The sequence below is a fragment of the Chlorocebus sabaeus genome, chromosome 13, assembly GCF_047675955.1.
Source record: "Chlorocebus sabaeus isolate Y175 chromosome 13, mChlSab1.0.hap1, whole genome shotgun sequence".
Classification (NCBI taxonomy): Eukaryota; Metazoa; Chordata; class Mammalia; order Primates; family Cercopithecidae; genus Chlorocebus; species Chlorocebus sabaeus.
The window spans coordinates 20,115,785-20,139,181 of NC_132916.1; the positions used below are offsets into that span (position 1 = coordinate 20,115,785).

General features: G+C 42.0%; 1 protein-coding gene across 4 annotated transcripts in view; it reads right to left on the reverse strand.

The window, feature by feature from the left end:
* Positions 1–23,397, reverse strand: part of PLEKHG1 (pleckstrin homology and RhoGEF domain containing G1) — a 245,373-nt gene that overhangs the window by 205,646 nt on the left and 16,330 nt on the right. The gene's annotated exons all lie outside the window — the stretch shown is intronic.

Genomic DNA, 23,397 nt, shown 5'->3' on the forward strand with positions numbered 1-23,397 from the left:
CTAACTTAGCCGGAGCTGCGGCCTTGGTGGAAAACATAAATACATTCTATCTAAAATTTAATAAATTCAGTATGTGCTTCTGATGCTGGAAAATAAAAATTCTAAGCAATCCAAGAAGATCATCGTTGAAGAACAATACCTTCTTAAGGGCCAGGGCAATATCCATAGACATTCACACTTCTTTCATAGAAAGAATAAAGAGAATGAGAAAGCTCTCAGATTTTAAACAAATAAGTGCCAAAACATAAATCTAATGGATTAAATAATGGCATTTATATAGCTAAGCCCTCATTCAGTAGGCTGGAAAATTTAAGCCAAGAAAATCTCCAGAACATATAACAAAAAACAAAGAGAAGGAAAATAATAAAGCAAGAATCGGTTCCAAGAGGTCTAAAATCCACCTACTCGATTTCTAGGTGAAGATACATTAATATTAGTGAGGAGAAAATATCCCAAGCTAGAGAAGACTTCAGATTATAAAGCTCAAAAATAAAAGGACTGATGACAAAAAGATAATGATGAAATTTCAGAACTAGGGATAAAGCAAAAAGTCCTATATGGTTCAAAGAGGTAAAAAGACATACACCCACGCACACACACAATCAACTATGTTGTAAGTCTAACATCAGACTTATTGGCTACACTAGATTGTAGGTATCAGAGGTGCAATGCCTTCAAAGTTCAGAAACAATAATTTTGAATCTAGACTGAAATAATCAAGTTTGAAAACAAAATCAGACATTTTCAAACATGCAATAACAGTGCTTACCGTCTATGCATATTATACATCAAAAGTTATTCAAAGGGAGTAGCCTACCAAATGAAAAAAGGAATCTAAGGAAGAGGACGACATGAAATACGAAAACAACAAAAACAAAAAAAACTCCGGAAAAGCTAAATATAACCCCAAAGCAGAGAAATGTCTATAAAGAAGTGAAGCTGGCCGGGCGCCGTGGCTCAAGCCTGTAATCTCAGCACTTTGGGAGGCCGAGATGGGCGGATCACGAAGTCAGGAGATCGAGACCATCCTGGCTAACACAGTGAAACCCTGTCTCTACTAAAAATAACAAAAAATTAGCCAGGGGTGGTGGCGGGCGCCTGTAGTCCCAGCTACTTGGGAGGCTGAGGCAGAAGAATGGCATAAACCCGGGAGGTGGAGCTTGCAGTGAGCTGAGATCCGGCCACTTGCACTCCAGCCTGGGCAGCAGAGCCAGACTCCGTCTCAAAAAAAAAAAAAAAAAAAGGAAGAAGAAGAAGTGAAGCTACTGGGTAAATCTCCTTCAAGTGGTGACATTTCATGACCCATGATGGGAGTTCTTTCTCTATGGATCTAATTCTATTACTTGTCTCCACAGTGAATAATATTTGCATAATGGCTTTAGGTTTTCAGAAGCCACTCAGAGACAAAACAAAAAACATATTCATAGTTAGGCTATAGAAATAAGAAATAAGTGTATTAACTGTGACACTGTAATAGTCAGAGTCTAGCTAATTGGGAGGTCACGGGTAGGGCAGGTCTCTCTTGGGACCAAGGGGGTTCCCGCATATGGGACTTTCAGAGCTAAAACTGGGAAAGTCCTGTGTAAACCAGGACTAGTTTGTCATCTTAGTAATAGGGTAAAAGAAATTAATAAAGGATGCTAATATCATTTTTCAGACCAAGGTTCAATAGAAGCTTTAGAAAAGATATAAGTTGGTGACAAGACAAATATAGCAACTGTTAGCAGTGACTATACTTGAGGAATGAGGTTTTAATATTTGATTTCACCCTTTCCAAACTTTAGATTTTTAAAACAATACATCCATTTAGAGCACAATGGGTCATCTCTTATTCACGAGGCATCTAACTTCTAACAAAGAGAATATTTCAAAATTAGGACAACCTAGAACTCCAAACATGTGAAGCCAACTAAAAATGATTAAATAAGAGATTTTTATCTAAACTCTGATATGAAAGCAAGGGTATAAACAAACCAAGGACAGGAAGATCTGCTCTCCTGTCCAGAGGCTATGTCTGTACTATTGTGAAGGATGAATGATCACAGAAAAGGACAAGAAGAAGACCCTAGTGAACCAAAAAAAGAAAAAAAAAATGGTGGGGGGAACCAACTGAGCCATGTTAATTATAGTAATAAGCCATTTAGATTCCACATTGCCACTACAGCTACTGCTGGAGAAACCAGAGTTCATCCACATCAAAATGGCTCAAAAGACACAATGCTGTTTCTCTCTCCCTCTCTAAAGGTGTGGCTGCGTGTGAGTGTCATGTATTACACTAGCTTTTTAAATAAAAGTCATGAGTTACGTACAATGATCTGGCCATTTTATGGCAAAACTGTTACTTACAGAAAAAATTCAAAATAAGGGTCTTTTCATAAGCATTAATACTTTGAAGTTTGTGTAATGACCCTGAAGAGGTATCGATAGATACATTTTTTTTTTCTTTAAAGAGAACTCAAGTCTTAGGTATGCTGACTCCACAATTATTTGCACAGGAAGCCATTAACTTATCTGCAAATAATAACTCACCATAAAGATAATAATTGTTTCATACCCTTCAACTCAAAAATGCCTCTGTTAACACCCAAAAGATATGTTATTTTCAATTCAAAATAGAAAAAGCCCATAGTCGTGCTTTCTGTAAGCCGCTAGTTACCAAGCATATAATCAACACCCATTATAAATGTCATACTGTGCATGAAACCAGGGGCGTTAATATATTAAACTGCTTAAGGAGTCCCTGCCAGATCATTGCACATCTATCAAGTTTCCTTTTTGTAAAGATACACAGTGTTTTAAAACCATACCTGAAATCAGGATGTAGCTCATAATTAACATGAACATTTAACAGTTTATTTATGCTCCTTGAAAAGTTAAATCAATTATCTTAAAAACCCAGAGTCTAGCAACTAAGAAAACCAAAACAATGCCACATACACAGCTCATTGGAAATGCATGTGATAATAACTAACATAACTGAACTCATGAAAATAATTTTTTATAAATGTGGCTCCAGGTAAGCTGAGATACTGTCCTATAAGTGAAGACAGCTGAAATTGGAACCATTAAAAAGAACAAAATTAGCCCAAAGTAGATGCTTGTTTCCCCATTTTTAACTACAATTTACACTTAGTGTATCCACAAATTCCCAAAAAAGAAACAACAGAACTACAGTCCTAAAATATCCACCCATGACTTCTCTATTTTTCATTTTAATTACAAGACTATTAAGATTCCCATTCAGTTATTTCAGGGCATTAAAAATATTTTAATGTCCTTTATCAAGAGCAAAATTTGCAGCACACAGTCTCCACAACTCCAAAAACAAAATTTAAAAAGAAAAAGTCTGTGAAAGCTGCAATTTACTTGCTCTCCAGGAAGCTAATTGGAATGTGCCAGAGTAAAGGTAATGAAATGATGTAAAGCATTTGTGTGAAAGTCAAAGCATTCTGTGATAAGCCTGTTAAGGGTAGGAACCATATCTGCCCCTCATTTTCACTTCCTTTGGTTCCTGGTGATAGCTCTATTGAATATTCAAATTAAACAGATTTAAGAACTAATTATTTTTCCAGAAGAGTCCCTTAACTACTTTAACACCTGGATTGTTTTAAGTTTCTACATCCCCCAAAAATGCTCCCAACTCTTCTTGGAAGAATAACATCCTGTAAATTCCTACTCACTCCTACTCTGAGGTCAGCTACAAACCACAGCCTTGTAACTTTCAGGCAAAGATACTGGTGTCTGTATGAATCCACAAGCACGAAAATGATGATGTATCTCCAAGCATTTGTTCTATTCTCTACAAAATCAAGCTTTATTGTTCATTTGTTTTATTACTTCATTACTTTAATGGGTTTTCTTTCAGAATTAGGCTTAGAGCCTGGAATTGAAAGTTAAATTTTTTCCATATGTCTGAATTTCAACCATTGGCTCTAATGATGGGGAATCTATTTTTTCTTTCAGTTGAAGTATTTTAGATGTTGATTTTTATTCACTTAATTCTTTACAAAAAATGCTTTATTCCAAAGTTGAGTTTCTGACCTCTATGTACTTTTCAAGTTAGTCTTGAGTGTGTTTTTTTTTGTGGAAGTCAGTGTGGCACTGGATAACATACCGAGGGCATACTATTTGCCTCCTAAGCTTCCCATCCTTTTTCTCCCCAACCATTGTTTTAAAATTTCACCAACTCCATCAAGCTCTCCTAGCCTACCCTAGGCCACACATTTTACTACACCATAAAACCATTCTCACATTGTTTTCTACCTCCCATGTGGCTGCTTGATCACAGTTTTTTGTTTTTTTTTCTTGTTTTTTGGGGTGGAGACAGAGTTTCACTCTTGATGGCCAGGCTGGAGTGCAATGGCTCAATCTCAGCTCACTGCAACCTCCGCCTCCTGGGTTCAAGCGATTCTCCTGCCTGAGCCTCCAGAGTAGCTGGGATTACAGGCACCCACCACCAAGCCCGGCTTTTTTTTTTTTTTTTTTTTTTTTTAAGTAGAGATGGGGTTTCTCCATGTTGGTCAGGCTGGTCTCCAACTCCTGGTCTCAAGTGATCCACCCACCTTGGCCTCCCAAAGTGCTGGGATTATAGGCCTGAGCCACCGTGTCCAGCCTCAACTTCACTCTTCTTCCCCTCCTCCCTCAGGTACAGAAGAGGGATGGTCAGACCTGCAGAGGGGCAACCTGGTCACCAGCACTCCCCATCTCGGCCATACACTGCTGCCTCCCACACATCCAAACTCACCCTCTGCACTGGCTCTCAGCTTCCACGTAGGATGATACAATTGATCATCCCTAACAAGCTTCCCCTTTAGAGCCTACGCTGTTTCTCTCCTCCCCTCAGCCATTAGTATCTTCTGCCTCAACCAAATTGGTTTAGGATCACTGTTTGTGACCCTCTCCTTCCTCATCTCTGACCCCAGTCAGGCTTCTAACCCCTGAAACACCTCTGAGATGACTGAGGCCCCCATCGTCAGAGGCCCCTGCATCTTTGTCTGCAGCTGCAGCCAAAGCCTCCAGACTTACGTTTCCCAGTGCCCAGAGAGCAGCTCCATGACAGGCTCTCGGCTAACCCTGTCCCAGCTAAAGCTCCACTTTCTACCTGATCGCCACCAGCTTCACCTGCAACTCGAGCAAGTCTCAGGATGCACGGGCCAGCAATACTGAGCTGCCCGGAACCATTTCTGCCCAGACTCTCCCTTCCCTGCTGCCCTGGACTGACTGGGTCCTGCTCCCTGCTCTGCCTGCCAGGTCCTTCCAACCCATGTTTACCTGGTGACTCCTCTCACCCTGCGAGACCCACTTCCAGCATTCGTGACCTCCATATTGATGGCATCCCTGAGCCGGCACTTCCAGATGACACTGTTGCCCTCTGATTAGACCAGTGATTTCCTCAAGTGCAGAAATTGGGTCTCAACTTTGAAACTCGAGACCCACTGTCATTATTCAAAAATGTTTAACTGAATGATGAGTCTTCAAAGGAGAGCAAATTCGTTATTTGGTTGCTCCCAGACATAAAGTGTGCTTTCAGCTTAGTACAAATAAACAAATGGGGTTTTAAAGAAAGCACTGCATAAGGTATTTTCATAGAACAGTTTAAAAGCGAAAATACAGAAGTCATTAGCAAAATATCAGCTAAGTTAGAAAGGGGAAATTCAAATGAAATCATACTAGAAATGTATGCAAGTTTTAGTCTTTGATCCTCAAGCTTGTTTCCCCAGAAACTTTTTGGCAAATTAAACCAGTGATTAGTGACATGTATCATTTCACAGCACAAGGTCTTACAAAGTGTTCTTTAAAACATCACTTGAAGGTAAAGTTCTCCTCAGTTACCCACTCCTTGTCTTTTAACTATCCGTATCCTTTCACCAAGACTGCCCATGTAAGAATAAATGCTTGTGAAATTATTCTCTCCTTTGTTTTTTGCTCCTGAGTAATGGCCCTAGGACATTTGTTACCAGCCTGCACGTGTTCCTGCCATCCTGTTGAGAACAGGACATGAAGGAAGAGGGAGAGACCAGGTAGAGGGGTATGGCCGATGCAGGCAACACTCGCCTGGGGGCCTCTCCAACCTGCCCACCTTGCCCAGGACCAAGGCCCAGGCCACCAAGTCTGACTGTCCTCCATAGGCACCCGAGGCCGGCCCTGAGAGCAGCCCTCTGTGTGTCCAGTTGGCCAAGGCTGATGATAAAAGCAGACAAAGAGACAAACTTTGGAAGAACTCTTTAAATTTACTTTTTAAGTTATAAAAGTAATAACTCCTCACTGTTTAAAAAAAAAAAAAAAAAGTCCAGAGAATAAAGAAAAGCAAGGAAAAACCATCACTTGTAAGCCAGAGACAATCATGGCCCATAGTCTGGTGATTTTTTCCAGCTTTGCTTGTGTGTTTATAATAAGAGAATGGAGATTAAACAATTTCGTGTACTCTGACCTTTATCTTTTTTCACTGAACATTACAACATGCACATTTTTAGGAGCAAATTTTAAACTGTTGACCTTTCGCTACTTGTAGGAAAAATTTTTCAGAAAATGTCAAACGCCGCCTGCTTGTTGTAGGAACCAGAGAGTACTGAAGTTGTGAGACTGTTCTGACTCTCAGAAGGCCAGAGAGCCAAGAAGCTCTGGGGGACAGGTTGGTGGCAGTGGCCGAGGAAGCAGCCAGCCAGCCCCTGGGGCAGGACAGCACTAGCAGGAAGCGGGCCGCTAGAAAGCCCTGTGCCCACTTCCCTGGGGCTTCCCCTTACTCGCTCACAGCCCTCCACTAGCCCACATCCTCTTCTCCTCCCCCAGGTCTGTCTTACCCTCTGTTCCCTTTCTTGGGAGCCCAACCATGCTCTGAAGCATCCGTAGGTGGGGAGCGGTTGCCCCAGCACAAGGAAGGGGAACCCCCGAACCCACTGTAGCAGGTAAAGAGGAGTTCTGAAACGCAAGGTTAGAACCTGTATTTTCCTGCAAGTCTTACTGCAAGTTTTCCTACAGGTAACTGAACTTCACAGTGTTGTTCAGTTACTTCCAGCATATTGACCTAAAAATGCTTCTGTTATGATCAGTGTCCAAGTCACAGGACTCTGTCCGACTCCACTAGGTGTAAGGTGTGGCTGTCATGCTGGGCTTTCAAGGTCCTAATACTCCCTGTGTGTACGGGATGGGGTGCCCCCAAAAGGACAACAGCACCCATTGCATCACTCCCCACGGTCCTGTCTGTCCATCACCTGAAAAGCTGCCTAAAACGCAGACCTGGGAAGGAGGGTGCTAGATGGAAAAAAGGTAGAATTGGTTTCGTGGTTTTAATTCAAAGACACACACACACAAACACACACACACACACACACACACACACACACAGAGAGAGACAGAGAGACAGAGAGACTGAGGTGATCAGTCAGAGACAGGACTTGCAAAGTTGGAGCTGCTGTGTACATTTATTTCAAACAGGCTGGAGGACCTAGAAGCCTTGAGACGACAGAGCCACAGAAGATGCAGAAACCTCTGCCCCACAAGTGAGCTTGTGGATTCCTGGGCATAGGAGATTTTCTTGGCTCCCTTACGCTTCCACAGTATGTGCTCAAATCTTTGAGAGCTTCAGCTTTAGCATTCTCTTCTAAGAAGGACATCAGGCTTTAGCCCCCTCCACTCCATCGAAACAGCCACCAATGACCTTCTCACTGCAAAATCCAATGATTGACTCTCCTCATCTTTCTTTACTTTTCGCCTGCTAGGATGCACATTCTCCACTGAGCTACTGGAAGGCCATGGGCTCCTGGCTTTCCTCCCTTGCTGGCAGCTCCTTCCCCATTTCCTGGGCCGAGTCTTCCAAGTGCTGGGGTGCCCTGAGATCAGCCACCTGACCTCTTCTCTGTCTGCATTCTGATACCTCATCTAGCCCAGTGATTGTAAATATCATTGACTTGCTGATGGTTCTCAGGTGTGTATTGCCACACCAGCCCCCTCTCCTGAGCACCAGGTTCACACATCCACATTTACGTGGTGACCTGGCATCACCACTTAAAGTTGAGATGCATCTTCCAGACCCAGCATAGCCAAAGCCTAATTCTCAGTTTCTTCCCCTTGCTAACCTGCCTTTCCCTGCATTCACAACCTCAGAAAATGGTGTCAACTGCACTCAGATATTCAGGATAATATCCTTGGCTTCATCCCTTATCTATTTCTTTCCAATGCCCCACAACTGAGCCATCCACAAACCCTGTGGGCTGCACTCTCAGCAGACACTCGACCACCGTTCACCACTTCTTCAGTTCTCACCCTGATCCCAGATCCCACCAGCTCTCAGCTGGACTGCTACAGTCACCTCCTGGCCACTGATGTCTTTGTCCATATGCATACCTCTCAGCACTGATTCTCCACACAGAAGCTAGAGTAATTCGCTCATATACAATATCATAGCACTCCTGGGTTCAAACTCCACCAGGGGCTGCCCATGACAACCGGAGTAAAGTCAATGTTTTAACCAGGACCTATTCCCCAGGTACCATTCTTTCCAAGTACTGGCCTCCCTTCTGAACAAGGTACGAACTGCTTTAAAGACAGCACTGTGGGCAGCACTGTTCAAATATAAAGAATGGCATCATCAGTAATCCCCTGTTAAATAGCCTATGGCCTCCATCACACTTGCTAGGAAAGATAAATATCTTGAACTTTTACTTTATAAATAAAATATTCTTTGTCTAATTGTAGAAACCTTGAAAAATATGAAAATCTCCCAAAATGTAGAAAAGTATAATTAAATAAAAATCAAAGTATGAAAGCTCAAAGGTAACTAATTATCATTATTATTTTGGTCTAATTTCCTGCCATCAAAGGAAACACATCATAGAAAATCTATGAAGTATTGACTTTTAAAAAATGGATGATTCAGCCAGGCGCAGTGGCTCACGGCTGTAATCCCAGCACTTTAGCAGGCCGAGGCGGGTGGATCACGAGGTCAGGAGATTGAGACCATCCTGGTCAACATGGTGAAACCTCCTCTCTACTAAAAAACACAAAAATTAGCTGGGTGTGGTGCCGCGTGCCTGTAATCCCAGCTACTTGGGAGGTTGAGGCAGGAGAATCGCTTAAACCTGGGAGGCGGAGTTTGCAGTAAGCTGAGATCGCGCCACTGCACTCCAGCCTGGGTGACAGAGCAAGATTCTGTCTCCAAAAAAAAAAAAAGGATGATTCCTTTGTCACATGTCTTAAAGGTTTTAATTTTACCACTGCTATTGGGAAATCTTAATTGCATATAATAGTTCCTTGTATGAATATTCCATAACTTATCCAACCCTCTAGTGCTGAGGCTTTAGGTTTAAATGTTGCTGCAATGTAGAATCTGGTGTACAGAAAGGTTTATTTCTTTAGGGTACATCCTAAAAATGAGTCAGAGTACTAACATTCAAGGCCTTGAGAGATACTGTCAAATGGCTTTGAGAAGCATCACTTCAAGCAGCAATGCTTCCCTGTGTCCAATCCTTTATTTCAGACTGGTGGAAGTACACACCACCTGTGTGTACTGAAGTCATCTCTAGCTCTAAACTGGTGCTGGTGAATCCTACCCTTTACATCCAAACAGGCTCCATGGCTGGTTATTCCACTGTGGCCAAAGGAGGTCTAGTCTTCCAGGCTAGAATCCTCAGTTTCTTCTCTCTCATCAGGTCCCCTTCCCCAGATCCCACATGTGCACACACTCACTTGCTCATGGATGAACTTCTCTATTTCCATTGCATTCCAGTCCTCTGCAAAGCCTCATCATCTTTGCATGTAGATGACAGCACTACATTCTTACCTGGAGTAGTGCTTCTCTAACCAGTGAATTACCTGGGGCTATTACTACAATACAGGTTCTTATTCTACAGGATAGTACAATGAATATTGTAATCTGTGCAATTGTTTATCCTCTCTGCTAGATTATAACATCATTGATAGTAGGGGCAGAATATTAACCAATTCCATTGAACTAAATGAATTCAACCCTGAGTCCTTTCTCTCAAGTCAAGTTAATAATCCAGATATAGAGCGTTCAGCGCAGCAGGGCAAGGATGGTGTGTGTGTGTGTGTGTGTGTGCGCGCGCGCGCGCGCGTTTTCCTACCTACATACCATCCCAAAACAAATGTCCATTTGCTGAGGACTCTTTGAAAATTGATCTCAAAGGAATCTAAAGAGAAACCAGGATTGCAGTCCCATGTGTGGAAAGCTGCCACTTTCTGCTCTTCTTACAGTGAAGGGGTTTTCTACTGGGTCAACATCCTCTTTGAAATTCATACCAAGAAAAATATACACATATTAAATAGCAGCAGCAATTTACAGTAAAACAGAAAATTCCACTCAGGGCAGAAAACAACCAGAAACATATAACATTTCAAAGCTCTGGAAGTGGGAGCTCACATGCTTAAATCATTGCTTCATTGCCAGTTTTACTGCAGCAACAGCCTTCCCTCTGACAATCATGTCAGTATTACCAAACCTTTAAAACATTCACTTGGAGTTCAATCTGTTGTCCATATGTCAGATATAAGAATAGTTGAATTCACAATATTTATTCTGCACAAAAGTGGGTTCTATTTTAAAATCCCATTATCATGTGGTTACAGGATATCATTAAAATAAATATTAATGTAGACCCATATCAGTTCTTAAAACAGAATGAAGTCTGCATCCCATAAAACTCCCTGAATATTACTCAGCAGCACGTTTGGAAGACAAGGCAGCCGTTGTTTATTATTATCTATGTAATCTTGGATTTCAGTTTCTAATGATCACAGATGGCAATAAACTCTTCCACTAGTGCTCAAGGCAAGAGGGTGATGGAAACCTTTCCTAATTGTGGCAAACATATGTTGACACGGATATTTATATGCAATTCTGCCAGGCAGGATACATTTATATCCAGTTTTATTATCCTGGTGATCCTAAAAAACAAAATCTATGTGTCAATGTCGGATTTTTCAGGTATGCAGTCATTCTCTTAACTTCCTGCTTGCAGACTAGTAAATACTTTTCTTTTTTAAGATTAAGATTATGGTTAAAAAAAAAAAGTGCAGTTTCCCAGAAGAAAACCAGATGTTTAAGTTTTATTCTCAAAAATGATGTTGGTGTTGATTTTTTTCTTAAAGGTCACTGCTATTTGTAAGCTCAAGTTTTGTTTCTCTTCACCCTTAGGATCTGTGGGAATGTCCACCCTTCTGAGTGGAAGAAACCCTGAGAACCTTATTTTTGAAGAAAAATGTTCAATCAGAACAGACAATATTACAATGTTAGCAAAATTAAGGAGTAAAGTGATGCTTTTGAGTCACTCATACATATATTTTAAGAATGGATTTTGCAGCTTTTAAGTACAGCTTAGGAATAAAAATGATAAAAAAACTTGACATCTCTGACTGCCACAAAAATGCCTTTTAAGACCTAAATATTTTTTATCTTTCAAATAAATATTTTGTCCAGAATTTGACACAGTATAAACAAACATGTCTGATATGGACTTGCTGACTTAACTTGTTGTGTCACATCTCTTGAAACAGGGTTCATGAGCAAATTCTTCTTCCCTTGATCTATCACAAGAGATCGCACCACACCACGGAGTGCCGGTAGTGGCCTTCCCTCGCCCCTTCTTCCCAACATGTCCCATGCACCATAAAGAATGGTTTAGTTGATACTATTTTCACAAGCTTTCCTGAGTTTACTAATGGTTGAGCACAAAGATATTTAACTTCAGGTTATAGTTTCAGGTAACCTAGACCTATAGTGGGGGTAAAAATATAAAACACACAGACACACACATACAGACACACATATACACACATATGCACAGTGTGGGGATGCAAATGGAATGGAACTACTCTTAACTGTTGGTAGGATATTGTCCTTCATGAATCTTCATGGGCTTGAATTGTTTGTGTGCCTTTGAGCCTTCTGAAAAGGAATTTATAAGCACCTCCTCTAAGAGCTTTACTTATCTGGGTGGTGTCATGGCTGAACCTTAGAAACAAAAAATGCTTGCCAGCAGCGTATATCTGAAGCCCTTGCAGGGTCAGAAAATGTGAATTAACCAGCGTGGGTGCAGCAGGCCAGAGATTTCTCCTTTGCTCCAGAGAGCCAGGCAGTAAATAGAGACAGAGCACATGTTCTGGTGTCCCTAATGCCCCTTCGCAGGCAGACACACAGATCAATACGGACTCCTGATCCCGAGGCATCAATGGAACATCCAAGGTCAGCATGGCAGGTTCTCCTTTGGGAGAGACCACACTGAAGCTCAGCTGGCCATGGAACTCTGAGCCTTCGCCTGAAGGCCCCTGAAGATAACTCCCTTTGGGCAAATGTACAGTGCCTTATTATCTCTCTCTATTCCTTAATGGAAACAAAATATGAGCCTTCTTACAGATGCTTTTTGTCTTGCTTACTGGCCCTCAGGAGATCTTATGCATTTTGTACAGCAGACTCCCCGCCCCCTTGCCCCACAATGGACTATGTTGCGTAACTTACTTGCCATCGTGGTGCCTTTGCAGTTTTTTCATCACCCTCACAAACACTTCTGCTGGTACGGAACCTTTAAAAGTAACGTGCAATTCTCGATCACTCCTCATCCTAACATATTTCATCATGCATCCCCCCATGATATCTTCCCACAGAAACACAAGCCGTTATTATACCTGAAAAAGTACCAATAATTCCATGATGTCATCTAATATCCAGCTGTGTCTGTCATGGGCTGAATTGTGTCTTCCCCAAATTCATATATTGAAGTCCTTGCCCCCGGTACCTCAGAATGTAACTTTATTTGGAACTAGGGTCTTTAAAGAGATGATTAAATACTAAGCATGATGGCTCATGCTTGTAATCCCAACACTTTGGGAGGCTGAGGCAGGTGGATCACCTGAGGTCAGGAGTTCTAGATCAGCCTGGCCAACATGGTAAAACCCCATCTTTACTAAAAATACAAAAAATTAGCCAGGCATGGTGGTGCATGCCTGTAATCTCAGCTACCTGGGAGGCTGAGTTCAATCAGAATTGCTTGAACCCAACAGGCAGAGGTTGCAGTGAGCCAAGATTGTGCCACTGTAATCCAGCCTGGGTGACAAGAGCGAAACTCTGTCTCTTAAAAAAAAAAGAGAGAGAGAGAGATGATTAAGGTAAAATGAGGTCCTTAGGATGAGCCCTAATCCATTATGACTGGTGCTCCCATACTAAGAGGAGATCAGGACACAGACACACACAGAGGGACCACCACGTGATGACACAGGGAGAAGACGCTATCTGCAAGCAAAGGAGGCCTCGGAAGAAACAACCCTGCCGACACCTTCATCTTGGAATTCCAGCCTCCAGAACTGTCAGAAAATAAATTTCTGTCATTGAAGCCACCCAGGCAATGGTACTTTGCAAATAAATATACCTAGCAAATAAATATACTGTTCTAAACTTATTTTATAGTTTTTTAAAAAATCGTTTTTTTTTTTTTTCTTTTTTAAAGATGGAGTCTCACTCTGTGGCTCAGGCTGGAGTGCAGTGGCACGATCTCAGCTCACTGCAACCTCCGCCTCCGCCTCCTGGGTTCCGGCGATTTTAGCCTGGCTAATTTTCATATTTTTAGTAGAGGTGGGGTTTCGCCATGTTGGCCAGGCTGGTCTCAAACTCCTGACCTCAAGTGATCTGCCCACCTTGGCCTCCCAAAGTGTTGGGATTACAGTTGTGAGCCACCATGCCTGGCCTAAAAAAAAATCATTAACCAAATTTTATCCATTATACTCAGTTGTTATGAAAAAAAGTCACAGGCTTTTATTTTAGCCAAACTGGATTTCAAGTATGAAATTGGTACAAGGTGCCTTTGAACTGAATTCCTTATTTCTGGGCTTTACTTTCCTCATCAGAGACACCAGCCAACACTGCCTGCTGTTGTTGAAGTGAGGCCAACTGTGGTGACAACCAAGGGGAAAAAAATTATATGAAAGTGTTGGTGCATAGAAAGTTTTCAGCAAATGTCCCTCTCATTCCTTAATCGAAACAGAAATCTACAAGTCTCTGTTAGACGGGCGGATCACGAGGTCAGGAGATCGAGACCATCCTGGCTAACACAGTGAAACCCCGTCTCTACTAAAAAAATACAAAAAACTAGCCGGGCGTGGTGGCGGCGCCTGTAGTCCCAGCTACTCGGGAGGCTGAGGCAGGAGAATGGCGTAAACCCAGGAGGCGGAGCTTGCAGTGAGCTGAGATCCGGCCACTGCACTCCAGCCTGGGCAACAGAGCCAGACTCCGTCTCAAAAAAAAAAAAAAAAAAAAAAAAAAAAAAAGAAGTAAGGATGAAGAACTGATGGCTATGCCTCCAGGAGCCATCATGATGATAATCGTCCCCCTATTGTACTTTGCAAACGAAAATCGTCTGGTTGAATTTCTTAAGAGGCTGTCCTATAGTAGTCACATTGCTAGGTGCTGCATAGGATGAAAGACCTCCTTTTCCCATGAAGAGTTACAGAGTCTGAATGGGGGTGATAGGCACACGATTAAATCATTTTTATTCATCATTGAAGCTAATATTTAAGTACTTATTTTGTTTCAGGCCCTGTGCGAAGCACTTTGGAAATTAACTCATTTGTTCTCCACAACAACTCTATGAGGTGCTGTTTTATCCTTACAGAGCCTAGCAAAGAGGAAAACTGGGGCTCAGGTGTTGAGGGTGTGGGAGGGAGAAGCAAGGTTGCCTGCAGTGGGAGTCCCTTGTTGGGGAGGGGAGGATCCTGGAGACAAGCAGCAGAGATAGGCAGGGTGAGAGGGCCCCTGAGTGAAGGCAGCGGCACCCCCAAGGCCTAGGCACCTCCAGACTGCCTGGAGCACATGGTTTTGAATAGGCCAGTATTGGGAGAAAGAGCTGGAATGGGAGTAAGGGTCTTATTCAGGGATGAGGCTCAGAGGAGAAATGTGTAATAAATTCTACAGCACCATGTAGTCACCGCAGGATCTTACAGGAGGATTGTGCCTAACATAGATGATCCTTTTCAATTAGCCACCGCTATGGTTCCAGAAGCTTAAGCAGCCTACAATCTAATACATTAATCTGGTAAGTTGTTATTACTGCATCTAGCTCAACTGCTGTGACATTCTGTAACCACTGTGCACAGCTTAATTGGAGATTTAAGACACATTGAAGATTCTGTTCTCCTCCTTGAGTAGGTGTTTTTAGGTTGATACAAAACTTCATCATACATACACATGCACAGTGACCTCTCTAAAAGCCCAATACCACAGGGCAGCACAGTAAAGAGGTCGCTACAACCTCAGATGTTCAGACAGGCAGATGACAAACGTGTGGGTCTGGCTGGGTGAAGACAGAGGCAGTGGCAAGGCCGTGCGATTCGAGGACACATACCCAGTGAATAGACTGAAAAAGAGCACCACACTTGTACAGTGTACACAGGGAGGGCCTGGGGCCAACTCTGTGCTGTCCATTTGCAGTCTGTGCAAGGGCTGAACACAGGATTGGAAGGGAAGAGAACTAACTTCTAGTTCTGCTTCTACTACTTACTAGATACGTGAGTTTGAGACTTTGAGTTCCCACTGGAAAACTACAGAGAATGCCAGTTGACCTGCCTCCTCATCTGACCATTACAGGCTGCATGAGACAGGCATGACTTGAGACATAAAAGGCAGGCGACATTCATTATTTGCGTGACGTGCTTGCCCGTTAAAAGGGTGCTGATGGAGGACGCAGGTGCTACCTCCTCATAAAACACTGCTGAAGAACCCAACAGCCAAGCTCTCACAAAACCAGGTCAAGTGTTTTCCCCCAAGGTTATTTAACTTGCAAAATGAAACAAAACAAGACTTCCCATCTGTTTTCCTCTTTCTGGCTGCACCTGTGTGATTGAAGGCATGATAACATCAGATGTGATTTCAGTGTCATTTGATGAATTATATTCAAGTGAGGCCTAGGGTAGGGAGAAGTGAAACTTCAAGAATGTGTCATTGACATACAGGATACTTAACACAAACAACAGAAGCAGAAGTGGCCTCAACAAGCTTCTGCGCTCATTTCCTACAGAGAAAGAAAAAAAAAAAAGATGCTCATTAAGAACCCATATCTATTGGACACAAAAGGAAGTGTTGCCTCCTCTCTTCTCTAACAGACTGGCTCAAACAATGCAGTTAACCAAATCTTTTTCCTTGAGGGGGGGGATGCCACTACAAAACTCCCTCTTTTTCTATCTTCTAAAAGGGTCTTACATGGTGTTGCGAACTCAGGAGATCTTGAGAGAAACATTTGCTGATTTTAAATTTCAACTTATAGAAAAATTGTCCAATCTCCCGCAGTGGCAAAACACCACCAACACAATGAAATGAAGCCAGGGCACAGGATGCCTAGATGAACACATCCTGTAGAAGTAACTCGTCCTTGAACAAAACCTGTTGGAGGTGATTAGGGGATGCGTCAGAGGTTCCTACTAATTCTGCCTACACTGGGAGGGGGAGGCTGGTGAGGGGTGAAAATGGCATCTGAGTATTGTCTCATTACTGAAGGGTGGGCTCCAGGGTTCATCCCAGTAACCTAATTCAGAACAGTGCTACGGTAGGGAGAATTCTGGAGGTGGCTCTATGCTGCCTGAGAAGCTCTGGCACCAAAAGACTACCCATGGGGAATGGGGTGCAGGCACAGGATGGGTGACCCACCAAGCTGCCCACACACTAGAACACAGCCTGGTGTCTCTAGTCATTTTGATTTTTGCAACTTAAAAAAAAAATAAAGTCTGGGAATGTTGTCTCTTTGTTATTGAAAGTAGTATAACATACTAATTTATTATTTTTTACCTTTGGGCCAAAATTACCACTCACTACAGCATGTAGAAGAGTGCCTGGCATACAATAAATGCCCATATAACATGTTGGCTTTAATTGAGATTCATTCACTTAGCAAAATTATATACATCTGAGACCCCACAGTATGATAGACTCATTCAGCTCTCTGCTTCCTTCCGTCTGATATAACATGAAGTGTTGGCTGGCACAACCAAGCTGACCCCAGATGTGGACAGAGCTCTTGGAGGAGGAAATGGTGTCAGGGAGAAGTAAGGGAATCAGAGACTCAAATATGAGTTGGGTTCAAATGTGCATCTCTCACCTACAGCTCAAGGTTAACTGCACTCACACAACAGTGCTGTATGCAACACGGTAAGACCAGGTTCAACACATAAGATGTTACCTTAGCAGAAAACAGACATCAAAGTAAACAGAACAAGATGTGTAGCACAAATGACAGATGTACATTTAGACAGCACTCATAACCATATATTCAAGTAGGTCACTAATGGTCCCTGTTACTGCTCAATAACATCATCTACCCTCATTTAGTATTTGCCAGTTTTCAAACTGTGTGTTTATATTGTTTAAATTAATTTGTGCCGGTTGGGCATGGTGGCTCACGCCTGTAATCCTAGCACTTTGGGAGGCTGAGGCTGGAGGATCACTTGAGGTCAGGAGTTCAAGACTAGCCCGGCCAACATGGTGAAACCTCGACTCTACTAAAAATAGAAAAATTAGCCGGGCATGGTGGCACAGGCCTGTAATTCCAGCTACTTGGGAAGCTGAGGCAGGAGAATCGCTTGAACCCAGGAGGCGGAGGTTGCAGTGAGCCGAGATTGTGCCACTGTGCTCCAGCCTGGGTAACAGAGTGAGACTCCATCTCAAAAAAAAAAAAAAAATCGATTTGTGCCACAAAAGCCTCTGAGGTGGCGTAACTAATAGGATCCCATGTGTCAAAAAGGGAAGCTGATATTTAGAGAGGTTGTGACTTTTATTATCTCCCAGCAAAGCAACAGCCCCAAAGTCTGACACTCTGGAACATGGCCTTCTTGCACTGGACCCTCACTGACCATCATTCCTATACGTAATTATATCAGGTCCTACTACTACTTCTACTTGTCAGGCACCAGTCTAAGCACATTGCCAGTATTAATGACTCTTCGCAACAACTCCAGGAGTTTGTGACCATTATTAAATTCATTTTAAAGGCAGAAAACTGAGGCCCAGAGAGATTAAAGTCAGGGACTTAGAGATTCAATCCAAGACAGGCCAAAGGTTTTCCCTTGTTGTCAGAGGCAGGATAAATCGCATCGCTTTATTTCCTTCTTCTGGTTATGAACAAATGAGTTTTATTTGGGTGTTCCTAAGAGAGACCTCTCTCTCCAGTCTCAATTCATTCTCTCCCATTCTTCATGGCACTGATCATTTCTCATCACATCTGATGTTCCCTTGTTTGTAATGTCTCTTGCAGAGACTGCAAACCCCATGACGGCAGAGCTTCCATTCTGTCTCCCCTATATCCCAAATGCCTGGTGCAACTGATTGATGCCTGGCACCGAACAGGTACAGAGATATTTGCTGAATGAACACACATACAGACATATAGTCCTGCTAACAACAGAAATAGACAAATTTTTGAAAATAGGTAAGTCGAGTCATTAAGATCTGGCAATTGAAAAGACAAGCAAAATAGAACACACAATTGGCTCTGTTTACCCTCCAGTTGGAATAAGTGGGTGTGGAGGGCCCAATGGCCATAGAGGGAGTGACAGTGTTGACATAGAGCCCTTCCCCTCTTGCACAAATACTGAAGGGGTCTGGGGGGGACAAAGGACAGGCCAGGTTGCTGCAGCAATCTCTTCCCTGATCAAGACCCACTAGGTCTGGCTTGGGTGCAGCCTGGAATCAGCAGAGCTGAGGTGCTTCTGAGTAGCGGTGTCTTCCTTGGAGAGAAACACTGTCAGGTCTCCCAGTATTCAGGGCTCCCGGCTCAGGGCCAGTCAAGGACTTTGGGAAACACAGGCTTAGAATTAATTCTAAGGATCAAACCGAAATTGGTGTTTTTCTTTCCATTCACCCACACGAAAATTCCCTTTCAGATTAAAAACACAATAAAAGTTATAAAAAAAATACACAAGAAAATAAACATAATAAAAACAAACACAAAGACAAAAAACAAAAATACAAAATGTGTAACGATTGTGTGATTGTGATCAAATAAAGGATAATACACATAGAGAAGATGCAGCAGCATAAATGTTGGTGTTAATGAGATAACAAAAACATATGGACACACTCTCCTTAATTCAAAACACACCTTTTAGGAAAAAGAGATCCATTTATGCCCCCAAACTATAAGCAGTCAAGTAGCAAACGGGCTGTTGTCTAAAAGATCTGCCATCTCAGGCAGAACTGAGAGCTGGTTTTTCCCGTGTGCTCCTGTGAGGAGTGGAGCAGCGCTATCCTAAGCCCTGGTCACTGGAGCTGTGAAGAACATAATGTGGAAAGGTGAAAGGAAAAAGAGCATTAAAAAAAAAAAAAATTTACAACTGGCTAAAGAAAGCATCCAGAAGCACACATTTTATTTTCTTTACCCCTGTACTTCCTCTCACTCCTGCCCCATAAAAGCTGCCTTATGTCTGCAAAAGCTCCCTGCTCCCAAACTGCCTTCTATGCCCTTCATCATCTGTTCCCTTGGCATGGAGCATCTCAGTGGGTATTGGGAATAAAGCATTCAACACTCAACTAATTCAAATGAACTGTGTCGGAAAAACATCCATGACCAGTCGTATGAGCTTCTATTGCCCTCTAAGGGAGTAGGAATTTGGAGAGTCATTGGTTTCCTGAGCTGGATGATGGACATCAGGAAGACACAACGATGAAGAAGACTTTAAAAAGCCTCTACAAGGCAGAAGAAGGGAGAATGAAAGAATGTGACAGCATTTATGGGACAGAGGGCAGGGAGGTGCGGAGGTGGGAAAGGGGAATGCAGGCGGGGTGCTAAAGTGCAAAGGAGACCACTGGAAGGAGAAACTGAGTACGGAACTCAGATGACCTTTGAACGCCCTCCCCTAAACCCAAATGTCTCTAGCTCAAATGGATCTCTCGTCGGATTTTGAGAAAGGGCCATCCATCATTTGAGTCAAATTGTCTGGGATCTGTTCCTACAGTAAATCTGAACTGTTTCTTCTTTTTCTTTTTTTAGAGACAGGATGTTACTCTATTGCCCAGGCTGGAGTGCATGGTGCAATCATAGGTAACCACAGCCTTGACTTCCCGGGATCAAGCAATCCTCTAGCCTCAGCCTCTGGAGTAGTTGGAACTACAGCTACTTCCATGCCCAACTAATTTTTTTTTAAAAATTTCTTTCTAGAGACAGGGTCTTACTATGCTGTCCAAGCTAGTCTTGAATTCCTGGTCTCAAGCTATCCTCCCCATCTTGGCTTCCAAAAGTGTTGGGATTTTGAGGGAGAGCCACAGCACCCAGCCTGTTTTTCCCTTTCCATCATTTCTTCCCTTTTATTTCTATACCAACTCTTAAGAGCCAATTGTTAAATGTCAGAAATTTTGTAAGCCAGGTGTTAAAGCCATTATTAAAAAGTAAAATAATACACATTTAAAATTAAATAAATCCTAATAAAAACAAAGGTATAATACCCCAAACTCATCACTTCTTAATTATTTCCCTGCATTTTACTATTACCTAGGCTCTTAGGGTTATTTACATCTATTGCAACTATGTGGTAGAGATACTAGACAAATGGTGCAATACTGCACATCTCTTCCCCACTCTGAATTTAATGTCACACTGACAGCTTGATATCGGCCACAGTGGGAATATTTCCACCATGGATATTGGCAAACATTACGAATCAGGCCCGGAGAACATGTTAATAATACAGATTAAACACAAAAATGTGTTGTGTCTGTAGCCACCATATTGTATAAATAGCACACACAGAAAAAGCCAAAATATTCGTCCAGCACTCAAAAACAATCATTCAGTTCAGCAGAGGATCACTCATGTCACTGACAAATGAGTAAAGTTCTGACATCTTCATTGTTTCACTCTTGTCTTACTCATTCATGTAAAAGAAAGTATCAAACAATATTCGTGTCAAAACTACATTCACCTGTTAATAGGTCGGTTACTAACATAAAAAGTTTGCAAACATCAACAACAGCTTCTATGAGAATCAATATAAATTATTATTTGCAAATTGTATCACACATTCTATAAGCATAATTTATAATAAACTTATATGCATATGTGTGTATATGTAATGGCTCATGTGTGCATACACACACGCTGAATCTCCCACCTCTATTCCAGTAGGTTGTTAAACATTAACCAGTACACATCATATAAGCTTTCCACTGCTCCTGTGTTTCAATGTATTCTCGCTCCCCTTAAGACCTGTTCCCACACCCCAGGCCTTAAACAATGGCTGCTGATATGCCCATCAATGAGCTGCAATAGGTTTGTCTGTCAAACTTCCTCAAAGAATGGAAGGAAATCCTCTGCATTTTAAGCCCTGGTGAAGGTTCTCTTGCCTGGCTTCACAAGCTGACTTAGAGCAGTGGGCAGCTGTATTCACCGCTCACCATCAGGATCACTGTTCTCAACTTTCTTCGGCAGCTGGAAAGAGATAAACACCTTCAAATTAGCCCCAAACCTTACAGAGCTCTATGGGAAACAGAGCCAAGGAGATTTGGAGGTCTCTACTTCCAAAGGTTCATGACATTAACAGTCTTCTTCTAAAAGCCTCCAGCCTTTTGAGGTCATTAAAAACATTTAAAGGTACAAGTCTCTTCTGCCACACTCATAATTAACTGGTTAATTACTTCTCATCAATTTACTTTTAAATTTCACTAGGACATCAAGTTTGATTTTGAAATTCCAATAGAAACAACAATTCCGTTGACTCAACTGGAGGATAAAAGCGCTGTCTTAGCAAAAAATTTTTAAAAAGGAAGTCTCTTAATTCTTCTCTGGGCCACCATGAAAACAAGTGTGATTAAAGTGATTGTTATTCTTCAAACTCAGTGAAGCATAATGGATTCTATAATCTTCACCAGAAGCATACCACCAAATGAGTGTTTTTTTAACTTAACAAATCCTCCAAACTCAGGATACCCTGTTACAAAGGATTTCCTGTAATTCTCTGGGAATATGCAATGCAAGAAAATTCACAGAATTTAAATATCTGAAAATACACAACTTACATTAATTAGACTTCTTCAAATTCTTAATGGTGGTAAAAATCATTATATTCCAAGTTCTTGATTTTCTTTTTAATCTTCTCAATATTTAAATCACATCTCCCTCAACTGAGGTCATAATTCTAGAACTTCAGCATTTACCAGTGATTTTTATCATAATAGATTGAGAATACTGCAACCTCAATAATTTCTTTAATAAATTCAGTCTTTCAAACAGGAGTCTGATTAGTACATTTCTTTGTGAGATGAACATGTTCTTACAAGACAGTAAGCTGAAGCAGGCAAGTAGTGCATATTAGTTTTCCGGGTTTCCTGATGTCACCATGAAAGATTGATAACCTAAAGACTCACATCTTTAGAAGTTTCCTCTCCAGAGGAGAATGCTTCTGAATTTTTCAGTAAACAACCCTTGACAAAATGAAATCTTTGTTGGAAATGCCCAGTTGTTAATTAAATACTAGCTCTAGTATTTATTTGTACTTAAGTGGGGCATTCCACCAAAAGTTAAACATTTTAAATACGGCTTTTCTCTCTAGAGAAGACACCTCAATAGTTGATCAAGTACTTTAGTAGCCAATGTGAGCCCCAGCTTTGCAAGGCACGTGAGCAGCACAGTTCAGCAATGCTGGCCAAAGGCATCCTTGCCTCCCTCCCAACTGCCACATCTTCTTATGGTACCTCCCTTTTCTCTTCCCAAGTGAGTGGTCTGCCAACTAGCTACTCTTTCCTTCTACAACAATACCATCCTCAATTTTAAATAGGTATGTAGCTGCCTGTAACAAAGATGGCATGTTTCAGGGCAATAAGATAAGAGAACTTGGTCTCTAACTGTAGAGAGCCACCTATACTAGCTTTTATACTAGCCCTGGAGCTACTAAGATCTGTGGGGCAAAAAAGCGAATTTCTCTTTTCAACCGCTGTTTATTTTTTTCCTCACTTGCAGTCTTAGCTCATAATACCATGTACACTATGAGCTTCAGATCTGGGGCCAGTCTGTTGGGCACCGATCCCAATACTGCCATTGATTAGCTGGGTGTCTTTGGACAAGTTACTTCATCTTTTGCTTGCCTCAGTTTCCTCATCTGTGAAATGGAAATAACTGCATATATTCAAAGTTCTTGCGAGCATGAAATTAGTAAACATATGCCAAGCCTCTGGAACATCACCTGGACTAGTAAGTGCTCAGTCAATGTAAGCTATCAACACCACTGTACCAATCAGTAGAGCATCTGCTACTTCTTAGTACAACAGAAAACTGCAAGGCAGGAGGCTAATGGGAACCAGAGGTAAAGCTTCCTAACCACCTCCTCCCCGCTCTGTTACCCTCATTGTCCTCATATCCGGTCTGCTTATTTCTCGGTAGAATTTCCATTCTACTCTTTAGAGTAGACTCAGCCACT